The sequence below is a fragment of the Pterocles gutturalis genome, unplaced genomic scaffold (assembly GCF_000699245.1).
Source record: "Pterocles gutturalis isolate BGI_N339 unplaced genomic scaffold, ASM69924v1 scaffold14488, whole genome shotgun sequence".
NCBI classification, from domain to species: Eukaryota; Metazoa; Chordata; class Aves; order Pterocliformes; family Pteroclidae; genus Pterocles; species Pterocles gutturalis.
In genome coordinates this window covers 159,430-186,589 of record NW_010120795.1, presented here as the reverse complement: position 1 = coordinate 186,589, position 27,160 = coordinate 159,430, and the positions used below count along the sequence as shown (strand labels likewise).

The 27,160-nt window shown below is 36.6% G+C and overlaps 1 long non-coding RNA gene across 1 annotated transcript in view; it reads left to right on the top strand.

The window, feature by feature from the left end:
* The first annotated feature begins 170 nt into the window (after positions 1-170).
* Positions 171-27,160, top strand: part of LOC104464353 — a 110,492-nt gene continuing 83,502 nt past the window's right edge. Inside the window, exon 1 of the long non-coding RNA XR_727580.1 lies at positions 171-263. This is a non-coding gene — a long non-coding RNA (uncharacterized LOC104464353). The remainder of the gene's footprint in view (positions 264-27,160) is intronic.

The following is a 27,160-nucleotide window of genomic DNA, read 5'->3' as shown; positions in this document are numbered from 1 at the left end:
TGGCTCTTCGCGTGAAAGTGATTTGAATTTGGCTCGGCGGCGCTCTGCGCAGGCGTCCAGCTGCTGGCATGCTGGCTCCTTGCAAAGCAGCTGTTTTGGGTTTGAAATTCCAACATGGCAGAGGCTGCAGTCAGTCTTCCCTTCAAAAACTTGGAATGATTTCAAATCATAGGCACCTTCACTTAACCCGAGCCCCCATTCATCAGCAAACACATCGGATCGATGCTACTCTAACCTATCGGGTTCTTGTACCAAATCTCCAGGTAAGAGGATTTTTTTTTTCTCTAGTCCCCCTACCATCGTTTTAAATTGTATTTAATCTTAAATCTCTCCGAGACAGCCGCGTATTTTTTTTTTTTTTATCGCCCGCTTGTGCCCTAAATATTTTTCCTCATTCGCAGTCGTTTTCTGCTACTAAGCACTCCCGTCTGCTTTCCTAATGGTAGTCTGGAAAGTACAGATATACAATCGCAGTGCATGGTTTTTCCTCCTTGATCATTGCCAACAATAGTAGGCAGATTAAGAGTTCGCGATTGCAAGCTCCCTCCCCACCTCCTTCTCTTTCTCTAATTGGATTTATTTTTAAGTTGCATTGAAAATAATAAACTGCAGGTAACGCGGGGCTGGACTCTGAGGCAACTAACTTCTGAGCAAATAAGTGCAAATAAGACTCTCGCAAAACAAAAGTTAGGTTTGAATTGCTGTGTCTTGGCTGGGGCGGGGGGGGGCACGAATATGTCAGAGGAGCTGTTGCAGTAAAATGTAAGCACATCATCTTGGAGGGGGTACAGCGTGGTGGGCGTATTGTTGGCTCGGAAGGGAGAGAAAGATGTATAATTTAATGGTATATACAATCCACTGATCCTATTACTATCCTCCCTGGAGCTCTTGTTAGTTTCAATGGGAGTGAGTGAAATTGACATGGACTTGCATTCCTGGTCATGTGCTTTTTTTTCCCCCCTTTCTTTCTTCCCTTGTGATCTGAGATCCCCTTTTTGTTGATGTTGCTTTCCCACTTAATTATATGCATGTAGGTTAAATGAATACCTGACGAAAGGGCCCACGTTTCAAGGCAGTGACATTTGATAGCTGAGAGGAAAAGTGGCTTTAATGAAAAGCAACCTTTGGAATTCCTGCTTGTGAAAAATCCAATTCAGCTTTTTGTGCTGCCAGCAAGAAATGATCAGTAGCACCAGTGTTTATGGTATGTCCGTTTTGGGATCTACTTCCTTTGCATCTAAATAGCAAAGACAAATTTAAATAGCATGATAATGCACCAAGGAATCTGCATGCAAATATTTTGTAATAAATACCTAATGTTTAATAGTATATTTTCACTTATTTGTATATAAGCATTTTTTTTTCTTGCTATCATTTGTTTATCATTTCTGCTTCGATTATAGCATTAGTTTTGTCCATTGTATTGACCTCAGTTGTAAAACCTAAAGTTGCATATTACTAGCAGTGCACTATATACACCACTGAACTCCAGTGGTATGTAAATTAGTTAAACTCAGCGACTGGAGAAGGGGAAAATGCGTAGCAATGAGTATATACACCTATATGTCTGTGTACTTGTACATACATGCCTAAAATGCATCTTTTTCCATTTGCAAACTAATAATTTTTGAGTATTTATTTGAACTCCATCTGCTTTTCCCTCTTGCTTTCAGTGTAATCATCTGTTAGAGGTTTTAACTGATGTGGGGTGAGGGAATGTTTTGCATGTAAACAAACAAAATTACTGTTGTGGCCGAATATGTAATACTATTTAATAAGTGGTATTTTATGCCCAGTTTACAAGTGTCTGGTTCCTACTGCTTTGTTCTCAATGTGTAACAGAATGAAATAATCAGGTGCTTAAACTGGCTTCATTTTAGCGGTCACTCTCCAGCCCCCCACACCACCCCGTCCTCCAAAAAAGTCAGATAAAATGGAGCACGGGGAATTTCAACAGATCTTGTGGTGCAGTAGATGCACCTCTAGGTGCAATTAAGGCTAAGGAACGAATAACAGAAGTGACTATTAGTCTGTTTTATGCAACCAAAAGGGGGGTATGTTCACTTTTAATTGCGTGTGGTAGCAACAAATAAGGATGGAGAGAGACCCTAGGAGAGCGAGCATGTGTGTGTGTGTTTGGGATAAGGGGGAGGTCTGGTGCGTGTGGCTGATGATCTCTCGTAATAACATATCTGAATGCAAGAAAGAAATTGAGAGAGCAGTTGCACAATGTACACTCCTATTTCAGTGCTGTAGGTGACTATATTGCTAAACATATCCCGGGTGCTATATGATGGTATGATGGGAAAGATCTGATTGCATCTTGCATTTAGAACTTGTTGACTTTGAAGCGATCAATAAGGCGACTGTTTATTTTAGATGCACATAATTTGCCCTGAGAAATGTTTTAAGGAGGAGAACGAGCGAGAGCGGAACGTGGTTTTTTTTTTTTTTTTTTTTTGGGTTGTGTGTTTGTGGTTTTTTTTTTTTTTTTCTTTTCTTTTTCCTAGAGCTGTTGGAGCGAATGTGATTGCCAGATGGGAGATTTCCCTCTGTGATGTTAAAGCTGTAATATATATTCAGAGCAGATTGGACTGCCGCTTGTGATGAGGAGGATATTACATTTATAAATTTTAAATCGGGAATGGGACAGTATGCTGAGAGCTGAAATTGGATGGTGTGGATGGTTTGGACTGTTAAATGCAATTCCCAGATAATAATTATAGTGGCAGTAATGTATATATATGTATAATAAACATGATATTATTAGGCAGGCTATATATATTCTATGGCACTTTAAGTATATATTTCGAAATATTATTTCTCTTCCCCCCCCCTTCCCTAAAATGTTAGAGATTGGAGGTGGTTGGGAATGGGGTTTAAAAGCCCACTGTTAGGAGAAATCAAACATAATCAGGTTCCTGTTTGAGAAAAAGTTTCGCTACAGTTCTTGTTGCGGATTCACCTCTCTCTGAGTTTTTGTTTTGCCCGTGTATGTGGCCTGACAGTGCCACAATCCTGAAAGGCTGGAAAGTGGAACTAGTCACACTCCAGCAGCTCTGCTGTTGCAAATTAAAAGTGTGTTGTGGTCAGGAAATGAAAGCTACAATGTCTCTTTTGAACAAGTCGTTTATCAAGAGAAACATCTATCAAGCAGTGACTTGTCACATTGATCCTCTAAAAGTTAGGTCCGAAGTGGAAGCTGCTTTGATGTTTTTGATCCCAAATTTACAAAATTGAAAAAGCTGGAGAGAGTAGGACCGATTTGCACTTAAAAATGACTCTGCTCCCTGGGCGTGACAAAATCATCAAGTATCTGTGATACCGAGCTGATAAACCAAGGAGGTATCGGATCTTCTGTCTAGTTTTTATTTTCATGTTGAAACTTTATCTTTGCTGCACGGGCATCTATTTTCATGTTTTTAAAGATCCTCTCTGTATGCCCGTGCATTATTTAATTGGGGATATTTTCTTGCTTAGGGAGACATCTGTTGCTTCCAAATTGAACCTTTTACCGTTGTTTTTGTGATGGTATTTATAGAGTTCAGTTTGAGAAGGCATTTTCAGGGTTTTTTTTTTTCTCATTTCAGTCTTGTTTCTTTTTCTGTATTTGTAATATCAGTTCTACCTCTCCTCCCTATGAAGCAAAGTTTTTTTTCATTGCCAAAGTAATGTTTATTGGAAGTAAGGTACATTTGAAGACATCTGTTTGCACAGTTTAAAACACATTGAGTCCCTTTAAGTGTGTCTTCCTCTCTCCATCCTCTTTTTGTGTCCATTTTTGACGTATGAACCACACTTTGATTCTCAACAGAAGCAGTGTGTTTCAAATTGAATATAAAGTTGAGGTTTCAAGTAAAAAAAAAAAAATCAAAACAAAGTTTAAACTGATCTTTTATCTCTACTTATTTTCAACGATTGTAATTGTTTAGCAACTTTTCTAAAAAGTTTTTCATTTTGCGTGAAGTTTGTGTTTGGATTATCAAGAAATCTCTTCGACAAAAGAGGGTTTTGGTGTTTGTTATTGGGTTTCTGTTTTCTTTTTCTTTTTCTTTTCTTTTCATTTTGGCTAAGGTATGAGCAAAATCTTCCTTAAAGCAGGATGCTTTGCCTTCTTCTCTTCAGTGTCGTAAATGAGACTAATACTGCTTATGGATACTTGATAGACACCCATTTGCAAATAGGCAGCAAACAGCAGCGTGGTGGGAGTTTTGGTGAGTGTTATACTTGCTAATTAATCATGTTTGAAATGAAGGAATTGTAGCATGGTAATAAAGGCTCATTGTTGTTTGATGTTTGTAACAGGATGTGACTCCTACAAGAATCTGGTGGGTTTGGGGTTTTTATCATTATTTCCCCCCCTTAATCATAAGATACCTTCACTACTCAACCAAATTGTTTTTATTTATTGCAGCATCTGTGAAAGCACAGTGATGTTTGCTTCTCTTATTCTAGCAGTATTTTAGAAATATGAAGGCTGTATTGCTATTGATATCTCCATCATACGGTTTATGAGAAAAAATGACAGTCTTGTCATTAGCTTTCTTTAAGACTTTTTTTTGTTTAAGCAGAGCCAAAAATTCTTAAGTTGCGTTTTGTTGGGGGTTGTTTGTTTTTTCTGGACATAAAAAGCCTACTACTCTTTTTCTCATAATCAATGAAATGGCTCTTCATGAACTTTGCGCCCTACTTGCTTACGCATATGTAGTAAGGAATAGCAACTAAAAATATATTTCAGAATAGTTTGTATGCTAGCCCTTTAAAAATTAAACAGTAAAACACTTGGATGGTGTTTTTGTTACCTTGTTTTGGGTTTTAGTATGGCTCTTATCAGATGTGTCATATTTAAGCTTTATTGCTCAGCTTTCAATTAATAATTATTATATACGAAGGAGAGAGATGTGATCATCTCTTTCAGACTGCAAAGCTTTGGTTATAAAATTTTAATTAATTAAGGCTATTTTATGCTGCATGAACAAGGTTTGAAATCTGCTTTTTGTTTAGACAGTCTCCTCCTTTTTAAAAATATAACTCCTAGAGGAAAATTATTCTTTGTTTCCTGTCAATATGTTTATTCAATGAATGCATACAAGAAGCATTGAATATAATGACTGATCTTCCTGTAGTCTTAATCATCAATTAATAGGCTTATCTGCTTGTTAGGAGTGGGTTTAATGGTATGGAATCAGCATGAGATCTCTGGATGTGAAACATTTGTGTGTTGTTTGTAACAGACTGAGTTTTGTTCTAGCATTCTCAGATCTAATAATAGAAATATTTGGCTCTTTGCCCTCAATCAATATATCCCTTAAGAGAACAAACTTCGCATAATACTTTCATAAAGTGCCAGATGTATTGATAACAAGTTGATAAATTTAATTACTGGGGTTTTACATTGATTCATTGATCTTATGATTGGACAAAATTGTTCTGCAGACATTTCTGAAGTATTGAGAAATATTGTATGTCAATAAAGCTTGATCAGTTGATCAATCAGTACTTTTTTCTCCTCTTGAGTCATTGATAAGAAAAGGCATAAAATTAACCATAAAAAGAATTTGGGATAACCTAATTAGAAATTTCTGTGTGTTATTAACAGAGCAGATGAGAAGCAAAACACTATGCATGTGGGGAAAAAATCAACTTTGAAGTGGAATTGTGTATATTGGGCCCAATCCTTAGCTGGTATAATATAGTTTAGCTTTAAAGAGCTGCAGTAATTTACAGTTCCCAGAATCTGGCACATGTGGTACTTCCCCCCCCCCCCGCCGCCCTGGCTTTTCCTTTTTTCTTAGTACTGTTCTTTGGCTTATTGGAAGCTGTTTTACTGTTTTAAATCAGATATTACAGCTACCAAAATATATGGAATTTTAGATAAGCATCTGATCCAAAATGAACTGTATAGCTATAAAAGTAATTTGAAGAGCTGTAAATTCAGGATTGTGTATCCCTGATATTGTTGCAGAGTATTAAACTCTTGCTGCTGGAGATGCTATCCTCTAAGTGAAAACTTATCTTCCTTATGGGAAAGATCACTTCAGGGAACTCTAGGCTGGGAAAAGTCCAGGAGTTCTTATTATTACTAAAATATTAATAAAAAATTTCCAATACATAGAGTTACTTACAGGGATATTTTCCAGGTGAAAAACCGTACTGGAGTACTTGGCTCCATTTCTGTGAGGCATGCGACCTTTTCACCCTATGTCAATGATATTTTTATAGAGTGTGTGAGAAATGCGAGAATAAAGAAAATTCCTTAAGATCATTCAGTTTTTCTTTTTTCGTTAAAAAAAAAAAAAGGAGAAAAAAGATAAATCTCTGAGTCTGAAATCAACATGTACATCTCCCTTAGTGAAACTATGTTCCTTTAAAGGATGATAGCTAATACAGAAGAACAGAGAAAATCCACTTGCAATATGTTACCATAGGTTCGACAAATACAATCTTATCCTTCGAGGAGCAGAGTCCTAGACTGTAATGGAGGTCAAAGGAAATCTAAGGCTTTCAGTCCTTTAATAATTGTACCTGCCACCCCCTGATCATCATGTTAAAGAGAATGCGTGTATATGTATTATGTTTCTTAGAAGACAATTTGTATTTGCAGCAACCTACTAAATACAAGTGGACTTCGCTACTGCTGCTTCTAAATACCTGTTGATGTTGGTCTCACCCTGTGACAAGTGAGGGTGAAATGGAAAGAGAAATAGTTGATCAATCTTGGTTACTAAAGTATTGAGAAACTGGGGGGGAGATCAGGCTTTGACAGGTCAGTTTGAGAATGCGAAGAATACTAGAAAGTGTGATCTGCAGAAAGGACCACTGATTAAGAGCATACGGAGACATCTGCAGTGATGAAAATGCGGAGTCTGTGCTTCCCTTTTGCTGAGTTATATTGCTACAAGGTATCGGCGCACAGTATGATAATAACAATATTGTATGTCTGTTCCTATAGTGCTAGTTACGGTACCTGTCAAATGTATCATAATAGTGAACTATCTGTTTAACCGTATAAGCAACACTTCTTACCACAATGGCTATTGTATTTGTACAATAGAAAGAACAGCCTTGTGTTATTAAATTTAGATAATGGAATAAAACTTTGTTCTTTAAACTGTTTTTCTGCATATGGAAAAAACTTTCGTCTGTCTCAGCTATAATTAAAAATAATGCAGTTACAGATGCCTGTCATGTCACTGGCTGATTTTTTTTTAATTTTTTTTTTATAATAGTCTATTAAGTGTGTAGTCTGATGTGCCATGAAACACTGAAATAGCAATTACCAGTCATATTATTTAGCTGCTACTGAGAAACCATTTTCTCATCTCTTTTAACGTACAGTATGGCTACTGATAGTATGTTGTTAGTTAAATTTCAAATATCCTGAAAGTGATGTAGAGAAAAATGCAGAGATTTTTTTTTATGTGATACCAAACTTTGGTGATTCAAGTACATTTTTGCTCTAGTTCCTTGGAATCATGTATTGCTTGGATTTTTGTTATCTGTTTTTAACCCTTTTTTATTCTACTTCTAATGTGTCATATACTCTTAGTTAAAGCATATGGTTCATTTTCTGTATATAAATTGCTCAGTGCATGAAGGTATATGCCACAATTTATTTTGTGTGATATTTTTGAATGTGTGCATGTGTCACGCTGGTTATAGATTGTTGATAGTAAATTGGTTTCAGTAATCTGTATCTTATTTGCATTAATACTCTAGCAGTAAGAGCATACTGTGGTCAGACTTCATGATCTAAGATAGCTGTCTCACATCTAATTAAGCAGGGTCTGAATGAACGATTCTCTGGTATGGGTCATAATTAAACTTTTTGTTTGTTGTCTTCAGTGTGATAAAATACTTAAGGGACACATTAATGCATGTTTGCGTAACTTCTGCTAATCTGAATGGAATTTGAAAATGAATATTGAGAGGACATGAGAGAAGGGGCTGGACCCTGGTGGGTTACGGAGGTTTGTGGCAGGAATGTATCTTCACGCTCTCATTCAAGGGGTTTTTTTTGCCTCATTTAGAACAACTGATTTTTGCCTCTTAATGTTTTGGAAATAACATCCCTATTTTGCTCTGGGAGGTTTTTCCCCTTCTATCTCCTCTATTCTAGCATACAAGCAAGTCATTAATAAAAAAGCATTTATACAGTGAACTTGATTTATCACTTAATAAAACTATAAGAACTGTACTGCTGCAAAGATACTCCTAGACAGTACAACAGATGTTACCGTGTGTACATTTCTTTGGGAGACGTGGTGAGGGGAAGAGCCAACAATTACTTTATATTACTGAGTGACCGCAGAGGGTGGATGGGAATGGTAAAGTTATATGCAGAAATTATTAATCCCTGACAATAGTATCAATATTGACATTTAAAATATTATGAACTGATAGCCCTGTTATACAAACTTCTGTGATAGCAGTGCTTTTAGATGAAAAGCAGCTATTTATATACCTTATGGCTCAGTGTGGTCATGTTAGAAGTATGAACTTACTCATCACAGACTCTGAGAAAATGCAGGTTAACGTCCTCTGTCTTCTTTAAACCTGATTACTTCAGCCTCCTGTGTTGACACAGAGAAAGAAACAGCTAGACTCTGTGCTGGAAGAATAAGGTTTGCAAGCACTGACTGATATAAGGTATCCCATTGTGATACCTAAACCAAATTTAAAAAAAAATCAAGCATCCTTTTCAAGTAAAACTTGAGAAACATAGAAAGGAACAGCAAAGATGTATCTGAACACACTTGAAGGTGCACCATTTACTTTCAAAAGAGATCTTTCCCATCACTCATGGATAGCTCCACCATGAAGAGTGATATCAAAAGATCTTAGAAAAGTAACTCTTCTTTTATGTCTTTGGGAACTCAGATGCTTACAAGATTGTTTCTGAGAGGGAAAAGAATTGATCCTATTTTCAGTTCCTTGTTGTTGGCGTTTGTGGACCACATCACTACATACAGTATTGTAGAAATACATTCTTGCTATATGAGTACAATTCATTTTCTTATAGGTCTAGAAGAATAATGCGATGTTGCTGTATGCAAACTCAGTTTGGACAATATGGTTTTATGACTCCTTTCTTGTACTCTATAAAATTGTTTTATTTAAAATACATATGGAGTTTGCTGAAGATATTTGAACATAATTGATAGTTCATCTGTGTGATTGATTAAAATAGAAATTAAAATTTAAAATACTGTGTGTAAGTTTTTTATGAAAGTAAGATGGACTTAAAGTGACCTGTGATAATTTGTGAAGTGGCTATCCCCATTCAGTCAGAAAATTGTTGTGTTTAAATGGGAAAGATTCAGTTATTTTTTAAAATGGAAGGAGATGAAATTTGCTAACTCTTCATCTGAATGTACACTTAATTTATAAAATTAAGTGGTTTTGTGATTACTAATGTTAGATCTGCAGCTTTATATTGATTACGTATCTATGCTGGTACTGTATTGAACATACTATAAAGAGGCAGAAACTGTATTTTAAAGATAGTAATTTTTCATGTCTTTGTAGAATTTCTGATAATTCTTTATTTCTTACTCTTTGCCTTCAATAAAAGCTGAAATAAATATATTTTGGAAACTGTTAATGCAGCAATTAACCTTTTTTAACCATTGATTTTTATTTTGTTCTTTGACTTTCATTCATTTCATTTCTTACTCCTGCGTAGGTGTTCTTTATGCTGCAACACTGGTGTATTTTTGTCCTTCCAGTTTAAAAACTTTAGTGGTAATATTAATTTGGCTGGTATCATGTTAGTCTTATGGAGAAAATTAATCTATTATTCAGATTGATATTAGTGTTGGTAGAGAACTGAAGCTAAAAGTCAGTAAATCCTGTGTACTGAGGGGGATGAAGCAGTTCTCGCTATTTGGCCCATAGCATTTGTCAGTGCGACGGTCATATCAAAGGCACACCTATGCAGAGAACATCTTTGCTGAGACATGTAGTTAAGTAAGTTTGAGAAGCCTTAGTTTTAAGCTTTTTTTTTTTTAAGATTAGATGTAGGTAAAATATATCTCACCATGTGCTTATAGAGACTGTGAATAACCAGCGCCTTAATGAATGACATTTTGAAAGTTTTTACTAGTTAGAAATGCTCGAAAAGTTATAATGAGATATTTCTTCCATCACGGAGCAGATTATCTATTTGGTACAGGATAACAGTCAGTCTGACACCAGTAGTCATTTGGAGTAATAATTTTCACCACTGATTAAGGAAAGATGTTTTGTTATTGAGTACTTAGTAAATACACTTCTCCCCTTCCCACTCCCCAAAATATCAGCTGTAGATAGTAGAAGTCGCTGCTTACATTCATGACAGGCAAGTTGTTTTTTATCTGAAGTTACTGTTCCTTTCTGTTTCAGAGCTGCTACAACAGCTGCAGTTTGAGCTTGAAGTCTGAGAGGCTGAGATAACATCACAAATAGTATTGCATCTCAGCAAGTGCAATTCAGGATTCCCCTTTTAGGTGCTCAGTTATCAGAAGTGCTGAGTTCCTGCAATTTGTTTGGACTTTGGATATGCATGTGTGCAACAAGTCTTAGAAGCCAGGTGATGGGTGTTATAAGGAATTTCCCCAGAAAATGGTAGGCATTAGCTTTATTTGTACTACTTAAATGCAACAATCTCCCTCTTGAAGTATCAGTGCTGTATGTTAGAGGAAATAGTGATTTTTCCTAGTGGTTGTAAGCACACATTTTAAATTCATCAGGACAAAAATACATGTGTTACGTAAAGGTATAATGAATGACTCATTTGTGATTTTTGGATGAAGGAAACTTTAAACTCAGTTTGTTACTGTGTAAATGTTCCAAGGAGCAAAATGCCGAGTAGATGATGCTGTTCTAATTGCAAAATCTCTCTTAGTTACCTTCTCCCTTCTCCTGATCCTCTTCTCCCTTCCCCCTCCCCCACCATGGCTTTTTAAACAATCACGGGCATTGTTCTCCTTAATGGTGCATAGTTACTGTAAAGATAGATGTCCTCAAATAATGAGTTTCTAATAATAATCAGAGGGAGTTAGATTGAACTGGGTTTGTATAGAAATCTTACAGTGTGAAAAAGTACACCTAAAATCCTGAGATATATTTACAGGAGCTAAGCCTATTTACAGGACTAACCCAATTTTGTATCTGTGCATGTGTGTGGGGAATGGGGAGTAGAGGCGTATGTTTGTATATGCCTACGTTTTTGTCCACCTGCTTTAAAGGCTTCAGAAGATTATTTTTTTTTAGTACAGATTTCTATTTTGCTTTCTGATAACAGAATATGTTTTAAAGTTACAACATACTAATTAGCTTCTGTGTTTATACTGGAAAGCTTACATCTCTTCAAATGAATTCTAGCCATGTTCTTCTTCTCTCTGTTGTTTCCCACCCTCCCCGTCTTTTTTTTCCCTCTCTTGTGAGGTTTATTACATTAGATTTGTTGCTTTCTTCCTTGTTTGAAAGTTCTGAAGGGAAGTAAATGAAGGTGCTAAGTACAGTAACAGATAACTGCTATTTTAAAGAGTTGTCACGATATTGGCTAGGAAAAATATTTTTCCCAATAGGTACTGGATCAGCAAGGCTGTACAATAAACAGAGCAGAATAGTTTAACTTATGGTTTAGAAATACATATGCCATTTAAATAGAAACAAACCCCCAAATCTCCCACATACCTTTTGGGGTTTGGTGAACAAAAGCTCGCTTGTACACTCCAAATTCCCCTGGGCCTCAATTTGCAATACCATTATTTAAGCCTGGCTGATATAAACCCATTGCAGAGAAATAGAAGCTCTCCTTCCTGGCTTTTCAAAGCTGTTCTGTGCCCCCTTCTCTCTGCCTACTTGCATCCCCCAGCCCTCCCGCCCCGTTCCCAGCCTCTCGCTCTTACCCTGCCACTGTGAAACTCTTTTGTATTTGAAATGTAGTAAATGTAGAAATACTGTGCTTCTGAAGCACAGAAAAGTGCCATTCTGCATGGTCTTACTGACATCTCTACCAACACGTGTAATTCTGACTAAGATCAAGGCTATAATCACTTTAATATCTGTTGTGTTCTCTACCAGGTGACCTGCAGTCTTTCACTGTAAAGATAAGAGACTCTGATATAATAAGTTATTTCTTCTCTAAGTCTGATCTTACAGAAAATACTAACCACAAACTGAGGAGAAACTTGTGCCCACTTTAATATGCTCCTGGGGTGCCAGGCTCTCTGGATATCTGCTCCTGGGTACAGTGCTGGCATTGTCAGATGCTCAGCTGGAAGCTGTTCTGGAACAGAACTGGGTTTGGTGTAATCCCTAACAGCTAACGGTAAATATGGGAATCACTGTAGCTTGATGCAGCATTGAGTACTACAACTGTATTTATTTTGCTGCTAATAAAATGACAGTCTAGTTTGTCATTGAAAAGCTTGTCTTTTTGAAATAGCAATTGCAGCTCTGATGTTTTGAGTTAGTACCTGTTAGTGGGAAGAGCTAAGAAAGAGATGAGCTGTGTTCCCAAATGTGGGAGGAAGGATGGTGAGTCATACATGCCTTGGCATGGCATCTGCCAGAAGCAAGTTGGCTTTTTTTTTTGTTTGTTTTTCCTGCTCTAGTTTTGAAAGGTGTAAGGTATTCTGATAAGCAGAGGGGAAAAAACAATAGGAAAAAATACCTCGAAGCAAATCATTATAGCGTATCTCAATGACTGTGCTTCATGCTTAGATTTAATTAGAAGACAACTACACTGGAAAACTGGTCATTTTAGTCATAGTTAACGACTGGTTCTGTCCCACCCCCAATCAGAACCGATTATATGCTGTGTTGTATAATGTAATTTCTACAAGAAAATTAAGTATGAATAGGCACGATAGTATTGTGTAGTTGCAATAATGAGGTTTTCATTAATGATGTTAATTTATCATTTAACTCTCCTTTTAGCAGTGAAAATGACTATTTTCCTTGTGGTGTTTCCGTTTAATATATATAGTATACTTTTGTTTCTTATAGGATAACTACTTTCAGGAGGGATTTCTTTTGTGTTGTAACACAATTTAATATTGTACAGTTTCTAAAGTGCAATGCGTAGTTAAATGCAGGATTTCAGGCAAGCAAGTTCGTTTCCTAGTTAGCTGTAATAAGACTGGCTTGCTGTCAGTAGTAAACTAATGATAAAAATCATATATGATTTAAGAAAAAAAAAAAAAAGACACTTGCATTTGTGCACATTTGTGCACCAGATTTTACTTGGTGATATGCTTGTTGGGCTGAGCTATTAAGTGCTCTGTGGGCTGTATTTCACCTAGTGTATGATTGACTAGGTATATTAGAGCTTTTTACCTACTGCCAATGCAAAATTTGACCCTGGTTTTACCCTGAGATGTTTTTGCCTTTAAAAAGATACACCCTTTATGACTACACAGGTGGGTGGTAAGAAAATTTATTGTTATTTGTGGGATGTGGCTCCCTGTTAGGGTAATAGTAACCTGAATCTGAACTGATGCCGAATAGATTTTATTTTTTAAATTTTGATTCCGAAACCCAACTGTGGGAATTGATATTATCTTAAAATTTCAAATCTACATTTTATGCACTGTGCCAAAGCACCCATGAGCTCATTAAGCAAAAGACTTTTCAATTATATCTTGTGTTTATGCATGTATTTGTACTTGACAGGAATCCTTTAGAGATTTGGTTTGCTGTATTAGTACTTACTGTGTCTTGGAGTACATAAAATATGCTTTAAAAAATAAAGAGTAAGCACTGCTTACAGATCTCGTTCTAGTAGCTTCCTCTGTATTTTGGTAGCTGCTGAAAAGTTCCTTGGCCAGACATCCAGCCTCTAGAGGGCACGCCAGTAACCTCCTCTGCCAGACCCTCGCTTGCACAACCATCTGCAGAAAGTTTTAATGCTGGCACTGACAGAGAGAATGCCATTTGTCTTGCATAATAAAATATCTGTATGTATTCCTCGTTATACCTGGAGTTTTCCTACAGTAAGTGGTTTGCTTTCCTTTTCTTTTCTTTTTTTTTTTTAAATCTGGGGGAAGGAAAGATTTTGTATTTGTTATGCTGTTTGTTTGGTGTGTGTTTTTGGGGTTTTTTTTTTCGGTTTTTTTTTTTTTTTTTTTCCTCCCCCCTAGTGGTGATCTTTATGAAAGACTCAAATCCATTATGGTATAATCATGTCTCACACCTATTCCTTCACATGGTAGAAATCTTTATTTAGCCATACGCTGCTCTTTAGTGATGACTACAGAAGCCAGTGCACAGTGTTTGAGACTTGTGAAATTAGGTGCTGAGATTTATTATTTACTAAAATCTAGATAATAAATAATTCAGGTGGGATTAAACCCAGTTAACCCTACTCAAGTCACCTAGGTTCAATTACTTGACCCTTTTTTCTTGTGAAATGCAGTATTACAATTTTTTGTTCTTCTATGGACTATTGTAACTAATGTCAATATTTATATGAAGTCCACTTTGTTTTCCACTTCAAATGTTTGACCATGGTTCTTTACTCCAGTATATCACCATTAGAAATCAGAGGGTTTCCAATAATTCAAATGAATCTAATAGTCTGCTTCAAATTCTCTTTAGATCTACTGATGTAGAACAAAAGGGCAAGTATCCTTGGATTTGGTACTAAGAATTAAGACATGCCTCAATCCTTAGCTTAGTTTTGGTCTAAGAATGTGAACATGTTTAGGGAGAAATATGTATTTAAGAAAATTTTGTTGCACTGAATGGCATTAACAAAGTATACCTAAAAAAAGTATATTTTTCCTAAAAGTGTACTGATTTAACTTGGGCACTTTCTGCTTGAGCATTTTTAAGTATTATGTTGTCAGTTTGAACTGAAACGTGGTTGAAGCATGTACACTTTAAGAGGAGAAGTATCCTCTGCTGATGACTTAATGAAGTCCTCCATGTAGCTGAATGCATAGGCCTGTTACCCTGGGCAAACTTTGCTTTTTAATTGCATGAATACAGCATTTTAGCTGCACATTTATTGTTGAGCCATGAATCTTAACGGCATTGCTGAATTGCTACCTTTCTGTACATCATCAGGAAAAACTGAGAAAGAATCCAGCAAAAGTTAAGGGGATTGGTTTTGTTTATTTTGTAGGTCAACTGGCTTATAATTGATAGACCTATGCTTAATTCCCATTTAGCTTTACAACCTCTTCTTTAAAAATAATTAAAATAATTAAAAAGCTGTTTAGTATATGAAGTATATGATATCTGCTTTACGGGTGATATGGACCAAATTTTGTTGGGGGAGTTTGACAATAAACCATGAAGAGTTTGGAACATTTATTCAGTATGTTCCTAGGTTGATGCAACCCCATGTGCAAAGTTTTGCATTGCCTCAAAATGTTAAAGAGTTTTTGTTGGTCTAAGGATAATTACAGTCTATAGAGATGCAGGGGAAAAAAAAATCCAAGACAGAGCACAATCTGTAAAAATGCTAGGTCATACTTTTTATGTCTTGGTCACCTGTGGCCAAGGGATAGTTAACTTACTGGAGAAATAATGGTGACATTGTTTTGTGATTCATCTAATCCACTTTTTCCCAAAGGGCTGAGACAGTCACTAGTGTGTCACTTCAACCTTGGCATACACCCAGGTTGCAAACTTGTTCCCTTGTTCGGTGTTGCATGTTGGAGCTGTGCAGTAAATGCCCAACATACAGAAACCTCAATAAAAAAGGATGTGTAACACCTGGAGGGCGGCATGGTTAACCCCTTTACAAACCTAATCTCTGCAGGGCTAGGGGTGCTCTTAGAATAAGCTTTAGCTGTCACGGAAAAGGGTTGGAAATATAGTTGGGGTATCTGGTCAGTCTTGAATAACCAAGTTTTTTGATGACAGAATTGTTTACAGTCAGAGACTATCTCTGCTGTTCTGCCTGGGAGAGAGTAATCTTTTTTCCGTAGCTGCCAGTAGAGGATTGGTATCATCCAAGCATATCCTTTATTGTTGTCCTCCAAACCCTAATATCCTGGGCCTTTCTTTTCCACCAAGTCAAATGGGTGGCTTTTTATGGCTCGTCCTGAAAGCCAGAAAAATCAGGCTGTTTTGAAGTACAGCGAGGAAAGCAAGTCCTAGAACCAGAAACATCCCTGTGAGGGACACAGTGCCTATGGTCCCTCCTAGGTGCCTGTGGGGTGCCCACTGCAGTGCCTCTGCCCACATCACCCACAGCGTTGTGGTGGCAGGCAGAGCTAACTGACTCTTGGATGTATCAAAATAGCAGGGACAAGTGAAGAGGCTGTGAAATGTATTGATACAGCTTACAGGATATTTTTTTTTAAAGTTATGTGGGAAAAATAATTCAGAATTAATTTTGATGGGAGGTATTAAAGCACCAGGCAACTCAAATGTAAGCTGAATAGATGGTCTTTGATTTCTTTTGCTGGAAAGGTATGTGTCATGTCTTTAGCCTGAATTTAGAAAAGTGTGAGTTTTGTTATTGTGGTGGAACATTGTACCTCTTAAAGATAGGAGAGGGGAGAAAAATGGCAAAGGATTTTTTTTTTTTTTTGTCCGCTCCTGAACAAATGAAAGCAAGAGCAAAGCCATCTTCATTTTAGAATTCAGGCTCCAAATTTCTCTTTAAACCATTTTTAATAGAAACAGTCAGTTATAAATCATCCAGGCAATTACCTGCACACAGAAGGAGTGGGGCCCAGCCTGGGCTTCAGCCCCAGATGTTTCTGGACTACAATAATGGCCCAGCCCAGATATTTACAGCTTAATTTCTGTTCATGTGCACTTGTCCATAAATGGTTCCTTTTCCATTTCCAGCTCAACAACTGAACCACTTATGGTAGAGAGTGATTTAAACTTGAATGATGGCAAAATGTGAATAGAGACAATTTACCTTTGGAAACTTTAAAGTTCATTTCCAATATTTAAAATGTAAGGTAACTCTTGAACAGAGAATGATTGATCAGTAAGTGCTCCTTTTTAAATGTCGTATTCTTTATTTTTTTACTATATATATGTGTATAAAATCTGATTTTTTTTTTCTTAGCTCTGCTGCAGTTCAGAGCAGAGACTTTTTCTTTTTTTTTCTCCTTTTAATGCTGTACCGTCTAGCATTGCTGGCATTGCAAGCCAGTGTCCCTAACCTTGCTCCTCTCCCCATTCCTGTCCTCCTCACTGCTCCTCCCAGCCAGCCCCATTGCTTGAAACTAAACAAATTGAAAATAATGATTGGTAACCATCTGCTGTGCTGAAATTCCACGTACAGCAGTTAACTCCATTTTACAAAACAACTTCAATCTAGTGAATTACAGCGCAGTTCTTGGTGGCAGCAGATAGCAACAAGCAGTTTTGAGTTCCTCTAGACAAAGCAGTTCACATAGGGAGCATTGTGCAGAGCCACTTGGTGGTGTTGGGGTGGTGGTGGGGGATACTTTCACCATCAGACAATCCACTGTAAAGCATTTGAAACTAGAGAGTGTCTAACCACTGCTTAATTGTTTCATCTGATTGAAAAAGAGGCTGGTCCATAAAACTCTGCAGACAGGCGATCTTGCAGACGTACGCCCCTTAGTTTGGTTTTCTCTTTCAGCAGCTGCAGCGCAACACGATGAGTAGTGTGTTCGGCTTTCAGTTATTTTCATGTGACTTTTGGAGTGCCCAATGAAACCTCAACCAAAAATTAGATTGTGGAGCTGGTCAAAGTGTATTGAAGAACAATAATTATTCATAGAGTTTCTATTGAAGAAACTCTCTTATTGATGCAGAACTGTACCAAGAAGCACCCTAAATAGTGATGGACTGTCAAACAGCAGATATTCAAACAGTGACAGATTATGATGTAATATTAAAATAGGTGCCATTGTCATCTGTGTTTTAACTCAGTTTCAGTTGTTTGAGCTTAGGTTTTGATGGTGTATAAAGAAAGTTGCTTAAAATGGGCAGTATATTGAGTTCAAAGGACCCGTACAGTTCATAAATTCTCCGGTGTCTACTGGATTTTTCATCAGGGAGACTTCCAATAAAAATGATCTATTTTAGAAATAATATTGTTTAGTAGGTTGAAATGTGGTGTAATAAAATTAGACCTTCAGTCTTCTAAAGTTACTACTTAGATGGCACCCTTGGGATGGTAAAATGGCTGTATAAGCAGATGAATCAGACAGTTTCACTGATGGATACATTTGTCAGTCTCTGTTACAGATATAATATATTCTTATATCTGTAATCCTGACACTGTTACATCCAAATGAAATCAACATGAGGTTGTCATCTTTAAGCAAATATGTTAAGTGTTGTCTTTTGTGCTTTGGATTTGAAAGAAAGGGGCCCAAGGGAGCCAGCATCATGCAAATGGAACAAATCCCATTTCTTCTGAGCTGTGCTGTTTCCCCCTTCATGGCAGCTGGCTGTGTTATCTTTGTGTGTTTCTCTGAGTGCTGACAATTCTTTCAGTGATCTAAGTTAGGGCACATTAGAAAGTGGAAGCAGCTGTCTGTCGTTATACTGAGAGACGTGTTTGCTCTACTGCAAAGATGAAGGACCATGAATCCTTGACACACTCTCTCCCCCCTCCCCCTTTACTTTCCAACATGATCAACATTCAGACGCACAGATTGTCTGCTTGGACAGTTTTTTGTTCTGACTGACAGCATCTGGCATAGACAAATTTAAAAATACATAGCATGCCATGCTTGGAATTGGAACATCCCTTCTTTATTAATCTTCTCATTTAAACCATTCATTTACATTTTGAGAAAGGTTACAGCTTGATATGGTTGAAACATTTATTTTAAATGAATATCCTCCTAATGAAATACCTTGAATGAGCACCAAACAGTCAGTGTTCATTAAAAATTACACCTGATTAGTATGGCCTTGGAACTGTTGCAAATACTTAGGATTTCTCCATTGTCTCAATCCATAACTATAATAAAAAAAGAAAATGTTTAGCATGTGTGAGAGTGTGTAGTTTTTTTTTCACCACAGAGCTAAATGAAAATGGTGTTTTCACTTGCAACACCCCATCATTTTCAAGAGTACCATGTTATAAAGCAGTAGCCTTTAAAATGCTGTTTGTCTAATTAAATCTGGTTTTGCTGGAACAATACATTTGAAGGAAACACCTAAATAATGTTTTGTTTTATTCTGCTAAGGCATTTATGATTTGAGAGACAAGATGCTTTATGATCTGATGTAATCTGAAATCCTATATGTATTTTTTCTACTGAGAAATATTTACATGTTTGTATACAATACTAGTAAAATAGAACTAAAATGGTGGACCACCCACTAAATTGTTTATGCACGTGCACATGCACATATGTACGGATACATTCTGTGCACTCTCATCCTCATGATCCAGGTTAGCAATGCAGACATGCTTGTCTAGCATTTATGTAAAAATAATATGAAAATTGGCTATACCAGTCAGAATGTGGACTCTGAGTCCAGAAAGGGAGGAAGAAAAATCTCTTCTTGTACTAAGCATTTTAGACGCTTTATATCACTGTGGATTGCAGCTTTAACTACTTGCAGTACAGAAAAAAAAAATCTTCCAGAAGGTGGGGGGTGGGGGAGGAACCCCCAGTATTGTAATAAAATAGAGGACTGTTCAAGTGCTTGGCAGTAAATATGTAAAACAAGTATCCTGGCTTATTTGGAGAGGAAAGAGATGCTGTAGCAGACAGGCTCAATTAACAACTGTAAGCAGGAGAGGACTTGTATTCCTTCGGTAAATGTAGGAGAGGTCATTTGCTTTAGGATAAATTCTGACAAATTTCAGATATAGACATAAAGGCTGGAATAAATATGACAAAAGATTCTCAGTTGCACATCAAGTACTTTGTATTTGCAATTGCCATGTATGTTTTTTCTCGGTGAACAGATTTCTTTTTTATTAATGTTTTCCTGAATAATATATTTCTAAATTAATTGACTGTGAAACAAGCATTTTGGGACAATAGGAATTTTAACACAGGCTTGAAATATCATTTATGTTTTTAAAAATAAATTCTCTTAGTAATGCCTAATCTATTGTTTCTTTTTCTGGAGGAAGCACTAAGACGATAAGTTTTCAGCACAGGTTTTACTATGCTAGTTATGTGTAATCATAAAAGTGAAATCAAATTTTATTTTAAATGAAATCATATTTTTTTCCACCACAAACTGTTTCATTTATGTGATAAACTTCTGGTTTTATTTTTTTTAATGACTAGTTATAAAGGCTTGTACAGATATGCATCTGTAAGCAAACTGGGAATAGGTTAGAGAACACAATTCCCTGGTGTAAAAAGCAAGGTTTAGCAGTAATGCTTTTAATCTGGACTTGTAGAGGATTCGGGAGCATCCATAGATCTGCTTCAGTAATTACCATACCCCAAGTGGCACTGGAAGAGACATTTGCCTAAAAACTTGATGTCTTCATTACACTGTTTACATTTTAATTAGAAACATGAAAATTAGTGATTCATACGGACAACTATAGTTTAAGTGGGTTTGCTCACCATCCAATAAATCAGAGAGGGGAAAAAAAAAGGCAACCCCGCAACCTGCGTCTGCAAGCAACAAACCCTCTCAAACCTTACAGCTGTAATAAATAGTTTACTAGGAATCATTCATGGGAGTAATGTGTTAGTATTAGAAGCTGGTTAAAACGTGGTTTTTATTTTATCATAGATGACATTTCCAGGTAAATTAGCTAATGTAATTTTAAAGATAAAGCTACTTGTATGTGTATAGGATATACATACGTAGCCTCTGTGTGCATCTATGTAAAATTGTAGCTGTATTGAGGAGAATATTTTGGCAGTGCTGAGCACTACGTATGGCTGCAGAGAAGCCAGTTTAGCCTGTTTCAGTATGTCTCCATAAATACATGTAAACATTTGTATAGCTGCACCCAGGGATGTATATATACAAATACACATGTGCACACACACAGAGACAAGTAAGAAGATGTTGATAATTTCCCCCTGAATTTTGTGAGTACCTGTCAGCACCAGCGGCCTAAAACCACCCCATCCAGGAGTGATGGAGAGAAGCAGCAGTGCCTGTCAGTGTCCCTGCCTGAGTCAGCAGCATGTCCAGTGCCTGCGCTCGGCGACAGCCACTCATCCATCCGGCCCTGGCCTCCCCGGGGGCCGCCGGTCTCCTCCGCGCCGAGGAGAATGACCCCTCTGTCTGGCACGCTCGAGATCCCGAATCGCACCGCATCGGTGTGCGAGTTCAAATCCCTACTCCTAAAGGCAGAGCTGGGATTCCAGCTAATGACTCAGAGATACAGAGGGTCAATGCACTGGTGGTCTGGAGTACTGAGCCATCGCGCCAGCTTAGTTGTACTTTTTTTTTTTTTTTCCCCCCCTCCATAACTCACTGTCTTACCCTCCATGTTTCCACCCCCATTCCCTTGTGATAAAAGTGATGGTATGCAAAACTGCATTTCTTCTTCAAAGAATGCTTTATAGGATGTATTCCTTCATATTTCAGTTTGGTCTGCTTGATTTAAAAAAAAAATATTTTGCTTGGGGGGGCATGGGGGAATAGTTTTCTACACTATTGACTTCATGTTACGTTAGTTCCATACAGGCTGTTTTGGGCATTATGCAAATAGTCCATAGATCACAAATGTCTTTGAATGGGAGAGTGAGCCCCAGTAGCACTAAGTAAAATCTTGTTGGTTTAATATTAATGTCTTTTTCTTTAAGCAAAAATAAGGAAGTATCATTCTACTTTGCTTTTTAATGGATTTCTTTTTGTTGAAATCCTGAAGATTTGTAGGATAATCTCTTTCCAGAACTCTCATTCTGCATTTTTATTGTCTTTATATATATATATTTGTGTATATATTTATAATTCTTCCCATGTACCTCCAGATTTTTAGGCAGTACACGATATACATCAGAATAAAAATTTTATCAAGATGTTTCACATTTGCCAATATTAATTGTGGTTTTTTCTTTCATGATTCAAGTGGTATTTCTGAGCCAGAGAATAAGTAAACCAAGGTATATATTATGGCTATTTTAATGCTTTAAGTATTTCACGTGCGAAAAATAGACAATAGTGTCTCTTGCTTTGCATTTGTTTTTATGTTAAAATAACGTTTCAGTTTATGTCAAACACTTTCACATAATCTGAAGATTTGTTTTCCTTTTTCCTAATTTAAGTTTTTATCAAAAGTTATTAATATTGTCTCTAGTTCCTGGTAATTTGGCAGCACTGCAGTGGAGTAACTTGGGTGCACACTTTGTAGTGCAATTGACTTAGTGACAGTACTCTGTCTTCATTTGTTCTGGTCTTCCTTTTTTCTTTTTCTGTCTTTTTTTTTTTTTTTTTTTAAACCCCTTTTTTTGGGTCTAGGCATGTTATAAATACGACTAACCAGAGCTGTCTACATCTGCAAAGACAGAAACATGCTGCTTACTTGTACGTACTGCAAAATTCTAATAGTTTTGTGCTATCTGCTAAATTCAGTGTGCTTTTTGCATTGTGGCATGAAGCAGTTGTGCTGTGAGGGAAGCTGGCTGCCTGCCAGCCATCGACTATGAAATCCCGGGTACCTGAGAGCTTATCAGTTCTTTTGCTTTGTAAAAGAAAAAGTGATGAAAATGTTGGTAAACTGCCATGAAGGTTTAAGGCTGCTGGAATAAGCAGCCGTATAATCAGATTGGAAAATGGAGCTTAAGATTCTCTGCATGGGAAGCAGTTGCCTGTGGACCTACCGAGATGCTGCGCAAGTGCCCGAGCTGACCACTTTGTTAGCAAATCAGCTTGTTTGCTGCAGCTGCAGGGTGGAATAGCCTAGTCCTTGTGATGGTATGTAACACAAGCAGTATCTCTGGCTTTGCACAATGGAATCAGCTTGCAATTAGCTCACTCTACATTAACCTTCTTGATATTTTTCCCTTTTGTAAGACTGCACTTTAAACAATTAACTATAGAAAGTAATCCTTCAAGCAAATCAAAGCAATCCTTTAATTTTATCACCCTGCTGAAAAAGTATCAGGTGGTCAACTGGTCTTCATCAGCTGCTGGAAATTCTCAGGCTCACTGTAGCGTGGAGAGGTTCTTTAACCCATTCACATTTAGAAAAATGTCAAGATTTTATATTTCTCGTGTAATATAATGCTGCATCATGAGGCTGCAATTGGAATTGTTTTAATGAAAAGCCTTGGGAGAGTCCTTTCCTATACAGACAGCTTTTACGCTTCTGTTTGTTTAGGCATTTCCATATACTACCTCTCAGAAAGCTCTGATGACACAGCCACTTGTACTGATAATTCCACTGCTTCACCTCCAGTGAACTTGATTCACTAAGGTTGGAGAGAACAAGGCTATCGTTGCTGATCTTGTGCGTTGCTTTTTAATCCTCTGAAATAAAAGCCAGATAACAAGCAAATTTGTGTGGTAGGCAAACTTCCTTTTAGGTAGGAGAGTAAAAGTTTTAATGCCATTTGTGGAAATGTGGAAGCTTGAAGTTTAGCTAAGGAAAATAAAACTAAATTCAAATTAGGAGTGCAGAACATGATCTGCCTTGCTGCTATTTGAATGGCTTACCCACCCAAAAGTTCCTTTGTCTATTTGATAGGTTTGGGTTTTATTACAGACTTGAATTTTCCAGAGTAGTCCTGTAAAATGTGATTATTTATACCCTGTTAATACAGTATAATAGGAATATGCCTTCTATTTAATGTAAAACTTTGATTCTGTTTAAATAATTGTTTGACATGCTTTGCTGATTTCTAAACTTAAATCACTCAACAGTTTCGCTCATGCATAAGAGCGGTGAAATTAGTGACAAAAATGTTTACAAATAATAATGCTGTGCATGAGCCTTATTCGTATTACAGTGGTTATATGAAAATAAATACTGTGAGTTATTTAAGGCTGTAATGAAAGAAGTGATCTCAAACTCCTGTCCAGATATTTTGTTTAGAAGATGTTGGAAATGGTCAGCAACTGCTTTGCTAACCCCCACAAAAAGTCATTTCAGTAATTTCATTTGAATTCCAGTAGATTACAGCAATAAACTGAATTTATAATATGTGATCTGCTTTTACCAATGATATCTGTGAAAGCAGTATTGACTGTCTGTGTTAAAGTCATCTTCTATCTCTCTTTGTAGAATGTGAGCATATTTTGACAATAGAAAGCTGGATCCTACTAATCATACTACATTGATTGTATTTTAATGTTGGCTTTGGCTTAGTTTTCATATGTATAAAAAGTCTGGAATGTATGTGCACATCTGTTTTCTCTGTGCCCCAATTTAAAAAAAATGCAAAAAATAAAAAAATAACCTGCGTACATCTTATGCTGCAAAGATCTACTTTATATTCTTTTAGAGGACAAACTCCATTAGATATGCACTTACTGTACATTGGATTGTAAATCTTACAATTTAATGGTAATTCAGTGAGCAGTTATTGCTTCTGTGGCCTTTTTTCTTTCTTTTTTGTCCCATCTCACTTGTGAAATAGGGTTACCCTTTACAAGTGTCACATCCATAGATTCATCTTTTGTACTCTATAGTTGTTCCTAGTGCATCATTCTAAGTGAAAAGAAAAATAGGAAGCCAAAGCTACAGAAGGGGCATTGGGGGAGGGGGTCTATACATAGAAATACAGCATATAGGAGCAGAAAGACCAAGGCAGTTTAGCATCAATCTAACAGATTAAAATTTTGCTGTAAAGGTACATTTTCTTTAACCTCATTCTCATTCGTTTTTCCATACCACTGTAGCTGGCGTTTGAATTCCCGGGAAGCAGAAATGGTGTCTTAATGATACGAGTCTTTTTGCCTTGCTTACACTGTTAATGCTCTTATCCCTTTTCTGATATGAAATACTTTTTGTAGAAACAATATACACATTTGTAAAGAAATTATAAAAGGATTCTCCTTTTGAAGATAATGAGTTCTCTTCAGGAACTGCAGGTTACGTGGAACACAAATGAGCTCTAAGTGGAGGGATTTAAAGTCCTGCTACAGCATTTAATTTCTTGAGGAAAGGAGTTCAGTTCAAGGTTAGTCTGTTATTGTGGCACTGGCAACTACTTCTCTCATTCCTGTTCCTCTGCCAGCAGTACCGCACAAAAGGCAGGCATTTTTATTTAATACGTAGGGCGGTATTAATCACTGCAGTGTTTTCTTGCAAAAATTTGTCTTATCAAATTCATTGTTTCACCACTCATGACAATAATAGGTGTTTAATTACTCAATAAGAGCAGTTTATAGATTCCATTTTTCCTGTTTGCTGGACAAATGGTATTGATTTTGTACTTTGATGCAACATGAAACTGTATTAAACACAATTAGAATTCTAAGGCTGGCAATGTGTGTTAGTTATGGTAACTGAGTTCCTTTCTAAAGAAACTGCATCTTCCAAATTTTCACTACATTTAAATTCCCAGGAGATGGCAAGATCTTTAAGGACTCTCCTTTTATTACACGCATTCTTGGTGTGTTTTTTCTTGTTTTTCACTAGCATTTGTGATTGCTACAAATTTTATATATTCAAGTAAAAAATTATTTCAGATAATAATCCCTTTACAGTGGTAATAATTTGTGCACATTCCAACCTCCTCAACAATTTTACCATTGTGTCATCCTACCTTCATGCCATACTTACAAGCAAGATTTCATGTGTGAAAAATAAAAATTATGTTGTACCCCAAGCTTGAGTTTGGACAGTAAAAATTTGAGACTAAGGAAGACAGCAGACTTCTTTTTCTATTTTTCCTAGAGTTTTCAGTTTTCTTCAAAGGGTGACTATGAAGCCACGTGGGTTTTTCTTTTTCTTTTTTTTTATTTTTAGTGATGTTTATTATTCTACTGTCATTTGTGGCATGTTATTGGTGTATCAGTATCTGCATAGGCTTGAGCCCTTTCTTCAGGTGGGATTTTAGCTCATATGCGAAAGTTGTGCTGCCAAAATAATTGTTCAGTGCTTCCTTTGTGGGTCAGTACATTTCTATTTACAATTCTTTTCTGCTAGTGATGCTCTTGTAACAATTTTCAGTTGGGAGTGTTTAATGTTTTCTTTTTTTGTGTTCATTTTTGTTTCCAAAGAGTCAGAGTTAAAAAGGGACTGAAGGTGAGCATACTCAAGTATCTGTATCTGAATCAAGAAAAGAAGAAAGATTCATGTGAATGTGCATTCCACTGTACAAACTTGTTTAAGTGACAAGATCTTTATGATGTTTTGATGCTTGCTGGATTCAAGCGTCTAGGTAAATAAGTTAGATAAAATCCTTAGTGCAAAATTCCTACTTTTTCTTCTTATTAGTTTTATTTCTAGGTTCTGCTTGCAGCCTGTGTTTTTCCTCACTTAACTCAGTTTGGGTATTTCTTGAAAGTAAAGACAGAGTTTATGAAAAATATGCCTTGATTGAACAATATTTTCAAAGAAAACATGTCACAGACAGAGATATCTGCATTACTTTTTCCAGTATCTAAATACTCTCCAGTACAGTTGAAATAGAGAAAAAAAAAACACAAGGATTTGAAATATCCTCTGAACTGCATATGTAGGTATGGTGTGTGCTTGTTGGGGAGCACGGTCAGTATGAAGAAACACCCATCATTTAATCACCTGTTTTTAAAGAAAGCAGAATTTTGCTGACTTCTTTGGGTACCTGTTCATATTGCATAATTTCAAGTATGCATATTGACATAGATTCATGTTTTTGTTATTTTTTTTTTCAAATCTTTTACAGAATATTCCCCAAACTGTGAAAAGCTTCGATTCCTTATTTAAGCTTACTTCAAAAGCTTCAGTGGGACTACTCATGCTTAAACTTAAGGACATGCTTAAGTGCTTTGCCGGGTCAAACTTTATACTGGGTGGACCTTCTTGCTTCTTCTCTCATACAAATGATTTATTTCCTGTGTGTTCTGGATAACTTGGGAACCAATGATTCATTCCATTGTTTGTGTTGTAGGAGATGGGTTAGGTGTTCTTTGCTTCATGAAAATCAATACAAATTTCAATTACACGAACAGCAGGTAAGACATTAAAATTAAAAGGATGTAGGATGCACATTCTAATCTGTGGTGATGTCTCAGCTATCCAGATGCTATGGGAAAATTGAATAAATGTAAGTGGGATTCTGAATAATTGAATATATTGTTCTTATTTATTTGGATTACTGTAGCACTTAGAGGTCTCAACCAAGATGGTGAC